This window comes from Phyllobates terribilis, unplaced genomic scaffold (genome assembly GCF_046119375.1).
Source record: "Phyllobates terribilis strain yellow unplaced genomic scaffold, ASM4611937v1 Scaffold_2__4_contigs__length_985480577, whole genome shotgun sequence".
Taxonomy (NCBI): Eukaryota; Metazoa; Chordata; class Amphibia; order Anura; family Dendrobatidae; genus Phyllobates; species Phyllobates terribilis.
In genome coordinates this window covers 894,394,670-894,411,777 of record NW_027362762.1, presented here as the reverse complement: position 1 = coordinate 894,411,777, position 17,108 = coordinate 894,394,670, and positions in this window count along the sequence as shown.

The window sequence follows — 17,108 nt, the reverse complement described above, 5'->3', positions numbered from 1 at the left end:
AGTGGTCAAAGAAAGTGGTGGTTGATCCTGGGGGGCGGTAGATGATAGCCAGTTGGAGGTTGGATGGGGAGTAGATGCGCACGCAGTGCACTTCAAAAGAGGGGAGAGTAATTGAGGGCGGCAGTGGGATATGGGTGAAGGAGCAGTTATCTGAGAGGAGGAAACCTATTCCTCCACCGTGCTTGCCGGTGGGGCGGGGGATATGGGAGAGGTGGAATCCGCCATACAAAAGTGCTGCAGGAGAGGCTGTGTCAGAGGGGGTGAGCCAGGTTTCAGTGATGCCGAGGAAGGAAAGCTTGTTAGTGATGAAGAGATCGTGAATGTAGGAAAGTTTATTGCAGACAGAGCGAGCGTTCCATAGAGCTCCTGATAGTGGAACTGGGGAAGCGGGGGCTTGGGCGGATGGGTATAAGTTTAGAAGGGTTACGAGAGTTTGGGATAGATCGTGGGTAGGAGGTGAAAGTGATTGTAGGGATGTGTTGAGGAGGGCCGGGATTTGGAGAGATGTCGTCGGCAGTAAGGAGGAGCAAAGAAAGCGTTATTAGGTGGGAGCAGGAGAGGGCATGAGGTGGCTGTCTGTGTTTGGAGACAAAGGATTGTATGTTGTGGAATAGCTCTGAGGAGGAGGTGAGATTGGTGGGGAGAATGGAGGGAGAGATGAAGAGTTCCTTACTAGGTGTAGGGATTAGGGGTGGTTGTAAGAAGTGAAGGATTAAGGGGGTGAGAGTGAAAACAAACACAAACATTGTTTACTGTGACAAAGTATCCAGTTACCTTCAGTCCACTTCAGATTCAGTTCAGAATTAATTCAAATTTTAGACACTTCAGCTAATGGACACTTAAGCTGAGGGACACAGACTGAAGTCTGACACAGACTCCTGGCTCTCAATATATTTGTTACTGAATGAATTCAGCTGTGAACCAGATGGGAGTGGTCTGTGCTCATCTTGATCAGCTGATTAAGGCTGAACCAGATGCAGGATACTCAAAGGTTCAGTAAACAAGGTCATAAATGAAAGTGGGGGGTGGGTAGTGTAACTTGGGTCACGTACCGTTAGTATATAGTAGGAGCAGAGAGATATAGGGAAGGCTGCATGGAAATCAGGATGGCAAAGTTGGGTCACGTACCATTAGTATATAGTAGGAGCAGAGAGATATAGGGAAGGCTGCATGGAAATCAGGATGGCAAAGTTGGGTCATGTACCTGTAAGAGGAATGGATAAGCAGAGATGCTGATTAGAGTGCGGTGGTGGCCGGTAAGGTACGGTCTGCATGCATCATATTATTCATAATTAATTCAAATTTCAGACACTTCAGCTAATGGACACTTAAGCTGAGGGACACAGACTGAAGTCTGACACAGACTCCTGACTCTCAATATATTTGTAACTGAATGCATTCAGCTGTGAACCAGATGGGAGTGGTCTGTGCTCATCTTGATCAGCTGATTAAGGCTGAACCAGATGCAGGATACTCAAAGGTAAAGTAAACAAGGTCATAAATGAAAGTGTGGGGTGGGTAGTGTAACTTGGGTCACGTACCATTAGTATATAGTAGGAGCAGAGAGATATAGGGAAGGCTGCATGGAAATCAGGATGGCAAAGTTGGGTCACGTACCATTAGTATATAGTAGGAGCAGAGACTGGTTTAAAACAGACTGGTTTCGGCCAGATAACTAGAACTGTGGTTTTGCAGTTCCACGGTTCAAATCTCTGTATTATCCACTTTTTTGCCTTTTTTCCATAAAAAAAAACAGTTTACGTGTCTCGCTGACTGTTCAGACACAAATATATCTATTTAAAAAAATCTGGTATACGCCAGGAAATTAGAACTGTGGTTTTCCTCTTCCACAGTTCAAATCTGGGTGTTATCCACCTTTTTGCCTTTTTTTCCGTAAAAAAAAACAGTTTGAGTGTCTCGCTGACTGTTCAGACACAAATATGTCTGTTTAAAAGATTCTGGTGTAGGCCAGAGAACTAGAACTGCGGTTTTCATCTTCCACGGTTCAAATCTGAGTGTAATCCACCTTTTTGCCTTTTTTACATAAAAAAAAAACAGTTTGAGTGTCTCGCTGACTGTTCAGACACAAATATATCTGTCTAAAAGATTCTGGTGTAGGCCAGAGAACTAGAACTGTGGTTTTCCTCTTCCACGGTTCAAATCTAGGTGTAATCCACCTTTTTGCCTTTTTTACATAAAAAAAACAGTTTGAGTGTCTCGCTGACAACAACACCACTATTGCAAACAGATCAGTGTGAACAGGTTATTAATTGGATAGCAGATAATACATCCAGTCACCTGGGCTCCACCACCTCCGGTCTGTCTTCCACACGGTCAAGTCTTAGTAGCCGTGAGTCTCCACCGCATACTCCTCCTCACCCTGATGCTCCTTCCTTTCACCATTCCGAGTCTCGTCAGGCAGCAACTGATCCCACAGTTGGACACTCTAAAGAGCTGTTCACTGGTCCATTTCCATATTTGGGCCCCTCGCCTGCTGCACTTGAAGTGGTGGAAGAGGAGATCCCATGTAGCGATGGCCAAATATTTGAACAGCCACGGCCACAGGAAGGCGACGCTGGCAATTTGTCACAAGAGGTGGACGATGAGGAGACACAATTGCCACGAAGTGAGGAGGAGGACCGTGGTGCGGAAGTGGAAGAGGAGGAGGTGGTGGATGATCTAGTAACTGACACAACGTGGCAGGAGGCCACGCAGAGCGAGGCCAGCAGCACACAGGGGGAGGGAGGCTGAGTACCCCAACAGGCAGGAAGAAGCAGTGTGATGGCCGCAGACAGAAGGCGGGCAACCATTCCCCATAACACCAACACGAGAGACGTTGCCAGTACAACCAGTAGGTCTTCCTGAGTCTGGAATTTTTTTAAAGACTCTGCTGATAACCCCAAAAAGGCCATTTGTACCACCTGCCAGGCCAGCATCAGCAGGGGTGACAAAACTACCAGCCTGACCACCACCAGCATGATCAGGCACGTGTCAGCAAAGCACCCGACTTTGTGGGGCAAACCCCAGGGTCCACGACCAGTTTCAGCAGGTGTCAACACTGCTTCTTCCGCTGTTGTGCATGTAAGAGAACCTCATGTTGTGCGTGCAAGGCAATCCACTGTGCATACTGCATGCAAAGATGCCCCCTCCTCTCAGTCTTCACTTGTTATGGCAGTTTCTCAAGAAACAGCATCAACATCCACATCCACGTTCCACCGCAGCGTTCAATTGTGCATATCCCAGACCTTTGTACGAAAGCGCAAATTCGCAGCCAACGCCCCACAGGCCACAGTCCTAAATTCGCACATTTCACAACTGCTTGGGTTGGAAATGCTTTCTTTTCGGCTGGTGGAGATGGAATCCTTCCACAACCTTATGGCGGTGGCCGTCCCTCAGCGCTGGGTCCCCAGCCGACACTATTTTGCCCGGTGTGCCATTCCCGCACTACACAAGCACGTGTCCCAAAACATCTGCCGTGCCCTCAGCAACGCAGTTACTGGGAGAGTCCACCTGATAACGGACACGAGGACAAGTGCTTGTGGCCAGGGACGGTACCTCTCCCCGACGGCACGCTGGGTAAACATAGTGGAAGCCGGAACCCAGTCGGACCTTGGGACGGAACACATCCTCCCCACACCGAGGATTGCGTGCCCTATGTCAGTCAGAGTTGCCCGCACAGTGTACAGCTCCTGCCATCATCCTCCTCCTACTCCTCATGTTCAGCCTCCATCTCAGATATCACCACATCAGTTACAAGCTGGAAGCACTGCAGTACTGCCTCAGCCAAGCAGCAACAGGCTGTGCTGAAACTCATAAGTTTATGTGACAAACCTCACACTGCTTGTGAGTTGTGGACAGCTGTGAAAGAGCAGGCAGATCTGTGGCTGAGAACGCTTAACCATACATCCAGGCATGGTGACGGCTCTGAGGCGAGGCGAGATCACAGACGTACCATGCCTGGCTCATGTGCTTAACCTTGTGGTTCAGCGGTTTCTTAATACGTACCCCGAGTTGCCAGATCTTCTCGTCAAAGTACGCCACCTGTCAGCTCATTTTTGGAAGTCGGCTACAGCTTCCGCCACCCTTGCTGTGTTGCAGCAGCGTTTGAAGCTTCCGGCACACTGATAGGTGTGTGATGTACCCACACATTGGAACTCTACCCTCCACATGTTGCAAAGGATTTGTGAGCAGAAGAGAGCAGTTGTGGAGTACCAGCTGCAACAAGGCCGTCGATATTCTGGTCAGACTCCACATAGAAGACCTCAGGAGAGGACCTGGATGTCTGACATATGTACCATCCTGACAAATTTTGAGGAGTCCACCAAGATGGTGAGTGGTGATGACGCCATCATTAGCGTCATCATCCCACTTGTCTGTCTTTTTCAACGCTCTCTGCAGAGAATTAAAGAGGAGGCATTGTAGCCAAAGTATGATGAGATGGATCAAGAAGCCGTAGCGGGCAATTACACACAGCCCAGCCTCATCTCATCCCACCGTGCATTGGGGGACAATGAGGGAGAAGAGGAGGAGGAGGAGGAGAAAGAACAGGAGCTGGTATCATGCTCTGTAGACGGTAGTTCCTGTACAACTGTCATACTGTCGGTTCAGCGTTGGGGGCCTGAGGACAGGGGGGAGGAGGAGGAGAGCGTTATCAGTCGTCATCTTGGTGAGGACACGGAAGTCTTGCCCGTTACCAGTCTGGCACGCATGGCTGACTTTATGTTACACTGCCTTAACTGTGACCCTCGTGTTGTCAAAATGTTGGGTGACAGTCATTACTGGTTGGTGACACTTTTAGACCCCCGCTACAAGGAGAACTTTCACTCTCTTATTCCTGAGGTGGAGAGGTCTACAAAAATGGGGCAGTACCAGAAGGCCCTTGCTGCAGAACAGTTAAAAAACTTCCCATCTGAACATGCTAGTGGCAGAGGTCACAGTTCGTTGCCCAACCAAGGCGTACAGGCGAGAGAGACACAACTCCAAAGCAACAGAGGCAGGGGAACACTATCAACATTCTGGGACAGTTTTCTGAGACCCGCCCAGCTTACAGGCCCTGAGGCGCGGGGTACTCTCACAAGGAGTGGAAAGTTTCAAAAGATGGTGAGGGAGTACCTTGCCGACTGTACCAGCGTCCTCTGTGATTTCTCTGTGCCTTTTAATTATTGGGTATCCCAGCTGGACACTTGGAATGAACTCGCTCTGTACGCCTTGGAGGTCCTGGCCTGCCCTGCCGCTAGCGTGTTATCGTGTTTTTAGTGCCGCTGGGGGAATATTAACTGATAAGCGCACTCGCATGTCAACAGCCAATGCTGACAAGCTGACCCTTATCAAAATGAACAAAGTCAGGATTGTGCCAGACTTCTCATCACCACTAGTGTTGAGCCACCCCCGTAGTGTTCGAGTTCGGTTCGGTTCGTCGAACACCCGTGTGTTCGCCGAACTGTTCGTCGAACTGTTCGTCGAACACCTTCGAACACCGTTAAAACCAATGGCAGGCAAACAAAAACACATAGAAACACATAGAAAACACCTTCAAAGGTGTCCAAAAGCTGACAAACTGCTCAGAAGACATAACTAACACATGGAAAAGTCACAAGTACATATAGTCATGCGAAAATAAAAGAGGTGGAGGAGGTAAAAGGAGGGGGAGACACAGATATAGGCATGTCATGCCCTTCTAAAATCCAAAAAGTGAGAAGCCGACACGGCCAGTCCGCTCCTGCCCGTGCCACCTCCGTGTTGCCGGGTTTGTGCCAGAGCCGCGGTGAACCCTGATGGCCAGCCCCCCTCTCCCAATACTGGTGCCTGTCCGCTGGTGGGTCGAGCGAGCCCCCCTGTGGTGGAGGCAGCTCTAAGCTTTTTAATTTAAATTGTCTCTCCAATTTGAATGAATACACTTTAAATCCATTTACAAGGATCTATTGGAGGGCAAGTCTCATGCCAGCAGCCGCGTAATTCCAGCTCCAGTAGCGTCCACTAAAGCTGCTGCAGTTAAAAAGCTTTTATAAGGATCGAGCTCGGCTGTCCACCGCAAGGCATCCTACTGCCAGTCCCAGCCCCTATGCCTTGGGGTGCCTCCTGATGCTCTTCACTAAGTATCCCATGGTCCCGAAGCATTTCCTTTGAAAAAATTAAGTGTCTAAACTACAGGTGGTGTAGCTTGCTTAACAGCCGGGATAATCCGCTGACTAGCAGACACTGCTACTAGGCACAAAGTATTTCCTGGGCTAGATGCAGTTAAAAATTTGTAATTAGATACTCTCGTTGGATGCTGAGAAAGCATTCCATAAAGTCTCCTGGCACGCCATATATGATTCTCTTAAAAAGCTTGGAGTAGGGGTCTAGGGGACCCTTTTATAGCCAAAATCACGGCCCTGTATCACAATACGTCACCTAGGCTGAAGATAAATGGAACTGTAGCACCCTGAGGGCTCGGTTGCTACAGATGTATTGCACCTCACCCAGAGGTGTGATATCTCACTCTCAGGTAAGGATGGAGTGTGGATCAGGACCCGACACCTGCATGCATTACACCACATTGCCGTGGGGCAGGGCGACCAATATGCCCCTGAGATGGGCACGACAGTCCCTGTCCCTGGCTGGAGTGGGGGGAGGGAACACTGAGGAAGGGGAACCCTGTAGTGCAGGAGCAGGGAGGAAGCAGTTCCTGGGTGCATTGAGAAGGGAGTATAAAAGGTGGGCACCATCTTAGTTCAGTGCAGAGTAGTCTGAGCAGAAGTGGAAGGGAGCAGGGGCTCTGCATGAGCTCTGCTCCGGAGGCGGGCCTAGTAACAGAGGCCCAGGCCTGGAAGAGGGAGAAGGAAGGAAGAGGAGCGGAGAAGGCTCCAGGAACGAGGAATGAAGGGATCCCAGGGGTGCGGACGGGCGAGTCGCCACCGCACGCCCGAATCCACCTGCGTGGAGGGGTCAGGCCAAAGGGGGAGACCGGTCCCCGAACTAGTGGAGGCAGGAAACGACCCTCAGCTAGAAACCGGAGGCTCTGACATTTTATGTGGCGCAGCCCCTCGCTACACCCGCTAGGAAGGCACCACATAGGGTCAGGGAAACTGGCGCCAAGTTTACCAAGAGGAGGCCCGAGGCAGCCGGACAGAAGTGTTGGTAAGAAAGGCCAGACAAAGGACACACAAAGGGGGTCCTGTGAAGTGCTCCAAAGTTATCTGGGAGTTGTCTGAGCCCCTCACCTGGTGAGCACAGTACGACGTGGGCAGCCGTTACCTGCAGACGTGGTCTGGATAATAAGAACTGTGAGTAAAGGCCCTGAACTGCATCACTGACTCCGTGTCGTTACTGCTGCTGCCCTGCACCATCACCCCCATCCTCCGCATACACTGCCCTGAGGCTATACTCCTCCCGTGGGGAGTTATGCTATGCTCTGCTGCACCCACAACACCAGCCTCAGCGGTCTGCCCTGTAGCGGCGGTTCACTCTGACCGCAATCCACGGGTGGCGTAGTCGTACATTTAAACATCAAAACCACATAAATAGTTCCGCCACTGGTTTGACCGCCCTGAGCCACGGAACCGGGTCGGCGCCACGAAGACTACAACCACCAGCATCCACCAAAAAGGGTCCGACTCTGGGTGTCCCAAGGCCCAGGGGGTGCGTCAGAACATTTTCATCACCTTTCACAATCACCAATGGGACAAGGCAGGGATGTCCTCTGTCCCCTCTCTTATACATCCTAGTGACGGAGCACCTGCTCTCATCAATTCGCCATAACCCCAATATTAGGTGGATTGAGGTGGGAGGCACCGAGTACAAGTGCTCTCTATTTGCTGATGATGTCCTAGTATATATCACTCAATCACATATATCCATCCATGCTGTTATGGATGAAATAGATCACTTTGTTACATGGTCAAATTTTAAAATCAATGCAGCGAAGTCTGAGGCCCTCGATGTCTCCCTCCCCAAATCCATATAGGATTCCATCCAGTCCAACTTTCCCTTTGCCTGGCCCTCACAGGGTATCAAATATTTAGGAATTCCTATTCATAGAGACCTCTCCCATCTATGTTATCTTAATTTTGGGCCCTTTATTGAACAACTCCATACAGACCACGGTTGGCAAGTTAGAACTGTAAGATTCACTACGTGAACCGCTAGTGTTTTGTGGAAAAGCACATGTACACTGCGTTCCAAATTATTATGCAAAAAGTGTTTAGGAGTGATAAGGGAAGAATTTGTTTGTTTGTCAGTTAAACTCATTGATGGTGATGTGTGTCAGGGCTCTTTATATCACTGTAAGCAATTGCAGACACCTGTGCCAATTAGTTTGGCAGGTGTGTCCAATGAAAGGCAAGACTACTTAAGAAGGCTCTCTCACATTATTAAGCAGCCTACATTTTCTGCCAAAATGGGAAAGAAAAAGGATGTGTCGGCTGCTGAGAAGCAACAAATTGTGGAGTGTTTAGGTCAAGGCATGACTACAATCAACATTGTGCGATGATCAGGATGAAGTGTCTTAGCAATCAAGAAGTATGTAGCTGATTCACAGTACACACGTGTGCGTGCTGATAAGGGCAAATTGAGGACTCTTTCCTACAGGCAATTACGTCAGGTTGAAAGAGCAGCGGCAAAAAAGCCTTGTCATAGCAGCAGACAAGTTTTTGAAGCTGCTTGTGCCTCCAACGTCCCCCGAACAACAAGATGCAGGGTCCTTCAGAGGTTTGCAGCTGTGCATACGCCATCCTGTCGACCTCCTCTATCCACTTCGCAGAAGCAGAAACGGCTCCAGTGGGCCAAACATTACATGAAGACTGATTTCAAAACAGTTTTGTTCACGGATGAGTGCCGTGCAGCGCTCGATGGTCCAGATGGATGGAGTGGAGGATGGCTGGTTGATGGACACCCCACGCAAACACGGCTACAGCGCCAACAAGGAGGAGGTGGAGTAATGTTTTGGGCTGGAATCATGGGGAGAGAGATTGTCGGCCCCATTAGGATCCCTGAAGGCGCTAAAGATGAATTCCATAATGTATGTGGATTTTCTCAAACAGCACTTCCTGCCATGGTTCAAGAAGAAGAACCGTGTATTTCACAGCAAGATCATTTTTCTGCATGATAATGCACCATCTCATGCTGCACATAAAACATCTGCATCTCTGGCTGATATGGGCATAAAAGGGGACAAACTTATGGTGTGACCCCCATGCTCCCCTGACCCCATTCAGAACCTTTGGAGCATCATTAAAAGGAGTGTCTATGATGGCGGGAGGCAGTTCACATCTAAGCAACAGCTCTGGGAGGGTATTCTGTCCTCATGCAAAACAATTGAAGCAGAAACCATCCAAAACCTGACAAATTCAATGGACGAGAGAGTTCAGAAGCTCCTTTCGAACAAGGGGTCCTATGTGAAAATGTAACATCACCTAGAATAAAGTTTTGAGTTGAAAACTGTTTGATTTCAGTTTCTAACAACCTGCTAATGCTTATAATTTCAAAAATGACCATTTTTTTGGTCTTTATTAAAATGAAAAGGTTGATCGAAAAGTTTGGGGGATCTAAGAGTGTGGCAACCCAGTAGTCATGATTACTTCGAATTCTGACAATATGAGGGTCATGCTGCAGGTAGTGCAGCAAGAAGGCACTTATGTGTCTTGCGCATCTCGGAGCCCCAAAATTATTTTCCGGGCTAGATGCAGCTAAAAATTATTTTTAATTTTAAATCTGGTGAAGCTTTAGTATAGATAGCCTAATAGGATCAGTGCTGCACACTGCTACAAAGCCCAAATTATTTTCCAGTCAAGATACAGATAAACATGATTAGTAATTTGAAAGCTTAAAACGGTTGGTAGGGTGATTTTAACCAATCATCAAGCTTTTACTCTCCCCAGGATGACACAGGGGTAGAAAAGTCGTTTCGGATCCATGATTTGTTCATCTTTATGAACGTGAGTCTGTCTACATTATCAGTGGAGAGCCGCGTGCGCTTATCTGTCAGGACACCAGCAGCAGCGCTGAACACACGTTCAGACAGAACGCTGGCTGCGGGGCATGACAAGATCTCCAAGGCGTAAGTGGCTAGCTCCGGCCATTTATCCAGATTGGAAGCCCAAAAAGAGCAAGGGTCCAGTGACACAGTCGTGGCTTCAATGTTTACTTGGAGATACTCCTGTACCATCGTCTCTAGGCGTTGACTATGTGTCAGACTTCTTGTCTCCTGTGGCCTTGCAATGGATGGGCTAAAAAAGTGGTGAAATGATTCCGCAAAATTGATGTTACCAACAGATACTGTGGTTCTGTTACGGTTTGAGTGCTGAACACTTGACGGTCCGACGGTTGGCAAGTTGGAACTGTGAGATTCACTACGTGCACCACTGGTATTTTGTGGAAAAGCACATGTAAGATTCTGCAACAGTCTCTGCTGAAACTCCTGCATGCGTGTATCCCTTTCTATGGCAGGAATAATTTCTGCAAATTTACTTTTGTACCGGGGATCTAACAGTGTGGCAACCCAGTAGTCAGGATTATTTCTAATTCTCACAATTCGAGGGTCATGTTGCAGGTAGTGCAGCAAGAAGGCACTCATGTGTGTTGCGCATCCAGGAGCACCAAGTCCCTGTTGTGTTGGTGGCGAGGTAACAATCATGCTTCCTTCCTCTGTCCTCTCCCCCCAACCTCGCACAACAGAAATGTGATCAAGGTCTCCCTCATCTGATGAGTCTTCCATCAGTTCGTCCTCCACTTCTTCCTGGGCTCCTGCACCTTCCTCACTAGTTTGGCTGCTACCATGCGCCCTGGTAAAACCATCTCCCCCACCCTCACATGCCTGCCGCCTTGGTGCTGCCGACCGTCTGGACCTTGCAGATGTTAGCCCTTCCGCATACAACTCCTCCTCCTCTACTTCCTCCACCTCCTCTTGTGCCACCACCTGACTCCGAATTCTGTTTAACATGTGCTCCAGCATGTAAATCACCGGAATAGTCATGCTGATAATGGCATCGTCAGCACTAAACATCTTCGTTGCCATTTCAAAACTGTGCAGAAGGGTGCATAGGTCCCTGATCTGAGACCACTCCTCCAGCGTGATTTGCCCCACCTCTGAATCTCGTTGGCCCAGGATATACGTCAGAACGTATTGCACCAGGGCTTGTCGGTGCTGCCACAGTCGCTGCAACATGTGCAGAGTTGAATTCCACCGGGTAGGCACATCGCATTTTAGCCGGTGAAGTGGCAGGCCCAACGACTTCTGTAGAGATGTAAGTCGCTGAGCTGCGGGATGCGAACGGCGGAAGTGAGCACACAGCGACCGTGTCCTCTGCAGAAGGCCATCTAGTCTGGGATAGTGGGCTAAAAATTGCTGGACAACCAGGTTCAACACGTGAGCCATACAAGGCACGTGTGTGACATTGCCCCGGTGAAGGGCCGCACCCAGGTTTGCAGCATTGTCGCACATGGCCTTCCCTGGTTTCAGGTCCAGTGGAGACAACCATTCATGAAATTGGTTCTCCAGAGCTGACCACAACTCCTCAGCTGTGTGACTCACATTTCCCAAACATTTCAATGTAAAAACCGCCTGATGACGTTGAGCCCTACTGCCAGCATAGTAAGGAGGTGTGCAGGATCCCTTCTGCGCAGTTAGAAAGCTTGTGGCATGACCAGACAGGCTTTGGGTGCAGGTGGAAGACCGAGAGGAGGTTGAAGAGGCAGAAGCAGTGGAGGAACTTTGACATAAAGAGGATTGACGCACAACTCGTGGGGACGGCAAGACTTGGACAGCAGCCCCTTGTCCTGCTGTCACCATAGTTACCCAGTGCCCAGTCAGCGACATGTAACGCCCCTGTCCATGCCTACTCGTCCAAGTGTCTGTGGTGAAATGCACCCTGTCACACACAGAGTTTCTCAAAGAAGCGGTGATGTTGTGTGCGACATGCTGGTGGAGCGCAGGCACACCTTTCTTTGAGAAGTAGTGCCGACTGGGCATCTGGTACTGGGGCACTGCGACGGACATAAGGTCTCGAAAATCCTCTGTGTCCACCAGGCGGAAAGGCAGCATTTCTGTAGCCAAGAGCTTGCAGATGGTGAAATTCAACCTCTTAGCTTTCTCATGGCTAGGAGGAAATGGTCTTTTACTTGTCCACATCTGAGGGACCGAGGGCTGGCTATTGTGCTTAGACGGGGTTGATAAGGGTGTCCCCGGCAAACTGCCGGTCTGTGAGGAAGATGCAGGCAGACATGTTAGGTTGCCTTGATCCAAAGGTGGTGCTATCGATGTCGGACAGCGCTCAACACTAGCTGGTGTTCCCACCTCCAAAGAAAATGATGACCTGCCAATCACGCTGGCTGTTGCGGGTAAAGAGGTGGCAGGTCTGCGCCCCAAAACAGGTGTGACTGCTGTCCCCCCAGTCACAGAGGATGAAGAGGCCGCGGATGCACAAGATATGGCAGACGGTGGTTGGCCCGGCCGGCTAGGCCGCATTGTAGCACACTGAGCTTCCCACTGCAACTTATGCTTCATGTCCATGTGCCGGTTCATGCATGAAGTACTCAAACTATGTATTTTTTGGCCTCTACTTAGCTTTTGCTGACAAATGTTACAGATAACACGAGTTGGGTCATCTTTATCAATCTGAAAAAATGCCCAGGCTATGCAAGGCTTAGCACCCATGCGACCTGAAGAGCCACCACGACTTGTGGTGAGAGGCAGAGTTGTGTTTGAGGATGCAGTTGTTGACGTGCTTCCAGTACTACGTCTCTGTCCAGGAAGGCGCAACCTGACCTCGTCATCACTAGCATCTTCCTCCACCTCCTCTGCTGACCTCATCTCTTGGCTGACTGTGGGTTGACAGTAAGTGGGATCTCCAACCTCATCATCATCACCCTGTGCGTTATCACACCCGTCGTCCTCAGAGCCAACCTGTTCCTGCCCTGACAAAAAACTAAAGTTGTCGCTCCAATCAGGTATTTGAGTCTTATCATCGTCTTCCTCATTGTCTCCACCAACAGGAGTTACAGTTTGGGAATGAGGGTCTACATTATGGTCAGAACCTTCTGCGTCTGGTCCTGGATCCGACTCATAAAGATTCTGGGCATCAGTGCAGATCATTTCCTCGTCTGGATTCACAGAAGCGCTGGAGTCGACCTCTGATTCCCAGGCTATAGTATGAGTAAACAGCTCTGCAGACTCAACCATCTGTTCTACCTCATACTCAGACGGGCAGCTGGAGATTTGGGAGCTGTGAGGAAGCAAGTGCGATTGGGGTGACACCTTTGAGGACTGGAGTATTTGTGATGTTGAAGTTGATGTGGAGGAGAGCCCACTTAAAGGAGCACTTGATATCCGTTGAAGCACCTGCTGTTTTTGTGCCTCATCTGGAATTTGTAGCGATTGGCGTGGCCGTAAGAAAGGGATCTTATCACATTGTCCGCTAAAAGAAGTAGACATTTTAGTTTGGCTGGAAGATGGTCTTTCTTCTGCAGATGTTACTGTTGCTTTAACACCTACCCCACGGACACAACCTTTTTTCCCCTTCCCAACACGCCTATTCCCCTTTCCACCAGCAGCAGGCCTTTTTCCACTCATTTTGGTGGTTAACTAATTCACAACTCTGGAGTTGTTTGCACAATAAAACAATGGATGGTAACCGAGCAGAGCTGAGTGGCCAAACTGTGGTATTAGGCCAATACTATTGGCTGGGTTAGATGCAGAAAAAAATTATATTCAATTTGCAACCTGATGGAGGTCAGTATAGATGGACTAATACAACAAGTCCCACACACAGCTAGAAGCCCAATATTTTTTCAGAGGTAGATGCAGAAAAAAATATATTCAGTTTGCAACCTGATGGAGGTCAGTATAGATGGACTAATACAACAAGTCCCACACACAGCTAGAAGCCCAAATATTTTTTCAGAGGTACTGTAGATGCAGATAAAAATTATTTTTAATTTGCAACCTGATGGAGGTCAGTATAGATGGACTAATAGAGAAAGTCCGACACACTGCTAGAAGGCCAAATATTTTTTCAGAGCTAGATGCAGAAAAAAATTATATTCAGTTTGCAACCTGATGGAGGTCAGTATAGATGGACTAACAGAGAAAGTCCCACACACTGCTAGAAGGCCAAATATTTTTTCAGAGCTAGATGCAGAAAAAAATTATATTCAGTTTGCAACCTGATGGAGGTCTGTATAGATGGATTAATAGAACAAGACCCACACACAGCTAGAAGCCCAATATTTTTTCAGAGGTAGATGTAGAAAAAAATATATTCAGTTTACAACCTGATGGAGGTCAGTATAGATGGACTAATACAACAAGTCCCACACACAGCTAGAAGCCCAAATATTTTTTCAGAGGTACTGTAGATGCAGATAAAAATTATTTTTAATTTGCAACCTGATGGAGGTCAGTATAGATGGACTAATATAGAAAGTCCGACACACTGCTAGAAGGCCAAATATTTTTTCAGAGCTAGATGCAGAAAAAAATTATATTCAGTTTGCAACCTGATGGAGGTCAGTATAGATGGACTAACAGAGAAAGTCCCACACACTGCTAGAAGGCCAAATATTTTTTCAGAGCTAGATGCAGAAAAAAATTATATTCAGTTTGCAACCTGATGGAGGTCTGTATAGATGGATTAATAGAACAAGACCCACACACAGCTAGAAGCCCAATATTTTTTCAGAGGTAGATGCAGAAAAAAATATATTCAGTTTGCAACCTGATGGAGGTCAGTATAGATGGACTAATACAACAAGTCCCACACACAGCTAGAAGCCCAATATATTATTTTTTCAGAGGTAGATGCAGAAAAAAATATATTCAGTTTGCAACCTGATGGAGGTCAGTATAGATGGACTAATACAACAAGTCCCACACACAGCTAGAAGCCCAATATTTTTTCAGAGGTAGATGCAGAAAAAAATATATTCAGTTTGCAACCTGATGGAGGTCAGTATAGATGGACTAATACAACAAGTCCCACACACAGCTAGAAGCCCAATATTTTTTCAGAGGTAGATGCAGAAAAAAATATTTTCAGTTTGCAACCTGATGGAGGTCAGTATAGATGGACTAATACAACAAGTCCCACACACAGCTAGAAGCCCAAATATTTTTTCAGAGGTACTGTAGATGCAGATAAAAATTATTTTTAATTTGCAACCTGATGGAGGTCAGTATAGATGGACTAATAGAGAAAGTCCGATACACTGCTAGAAGGCCAAAAATTTTTTCAGAGCTAGATGCAGAAAAAATTATATTCAGTTTGCAACCTGATGGAGGTCAGTATAGATGGACTAACAGAGAAAGTCCCACACACTGCTAGAAGGCCAAATATTTTTTCAGAGCTAGATGCATACAAAAAATTATTTTGAATTTGCAACCTGATAGAGGTCAGTATAGGTGGACTAATAGAACAAGTCCCACACACTGCTAGAAGGCCAAATATTTTTTCAGAGCTAGATGCAGAAAAAAATTATATTCAGTTTGCAACCTGATGGAGGTCTGTATAGATGGATTAATAGAACAAGACCCACACACAGCTAGAAGCCCAATATTTTTTCAGAGGTAGATGCAGAAAAAAATATATTCAGTTTGCAACCTGATGGAGGTCAGTATAGATGGACTAATACAACAAGTCCCACACACAGCTAGAAGCCCAATATTTTTTCAGAGGTAGATGCAGAAAAAAATATATTCAGTTTGCAACCTGATGGAGGTCAGTATAGATGGACTAATACAACAAGTCCCACACACAGTTAGAAGCCCAAATATTTTTTCAGAGGTACTGTAGATGCAGATAAAAATTATTTTTAATTTGCAACCTGATGGAGGTCAGTATAGATGGACTAATAGAGAAAGTCCGACACACTGCTAGAAGGCCAAATATTTTTTCAGAGCTAGATGCAGAAAAAAATTATATTCAGTTTGCAACCTGATGGAGGTCAGTATAGATGGACTAACAGAGAAAGTCCCACACACTGCTAGAAGGCCAAATATTTTTTCAGAGCTAGATGCAGAAAAAAATTATATTCAGTTTGCAACCTGATGGAGGTCTGTATAGATGGATTAATAGAATAAGACCCACACACAGCTAGAAGCCCAATATTTTTTCAGAGGTAGATGCAGAAAAAAATATATTCAGTTTGCAACCTGATGGAGGTCAGTATAGATGGACTAATACAACAAGTCCCACACACAGCTAGAAGCCCAATATTTTTTCAGAGGTAGATGCAGAAAAAAATATATTCAGTTTGCAACCTGATGGAGGTCAGTATAGATGGACTAATACAACAAGTTCCACACACAGCTAGAAGCCCAATATTTTTTCAGAGGTAGATGCAGAAAAAAATATATTCAGTTTGCAACCTGATGGAGGTCAGTATAGATGGACTAATACAACAAGTCCCACACACAGCTAGAAGCCCAATATTTTTTCAGAGGTAGATGCAGAAAAAAATATATTCAGTTTGCAACCTGATGGAGGTCAGTATAGATGGACTAATACAACAAGTCCCACACACAGCTAGAAGCCCAAATATTTTTTCAAAGGTACTGTAGATGCAGATAAAAATTATTTTTAATTTGCAACCTGATGGAGGTCAGTATAGATGGACTAATAGAGAAAGTCCGATACACTGCTAGAAGGCCAAATATTTTTTCAGAGCTAGATGCAGAAAAAAATTATATTCAGTTTGCAACCTGATGGAGGTCTGTATAGATGGATTAATAGAACAAGACCCACACACAGCTAGAAGCCCAATATTTTTTCAGAGGTAGATGCAGAAAAAAATATATTCAGTTTGCAACCTGATGGAGGTCAGTATAGATGGACTAATACAACAAGTCCCACACACAGCTAGAAGCCCAATATTTTTTCAGAGGTAGATGCAGAAAAAAATATATTCAGTTTGCAACCTGATGGAGGTCAGTATAGATGGACTAATACAACAAGTCCCACACACAGTTAGAAGCCCAAATATTTTTTCAGAGGTAGATGCAGAAAAAAATATTTTCAGTTTGCAACCTGATGGAGGTCAGTATAGATGGACTAATTCAACAAGTCCCACACACAGCTAGAAGCCCAAATATTTTTTCAGAGGTACTGTAGATGCAGATAAAAATTATTTTTAATTTG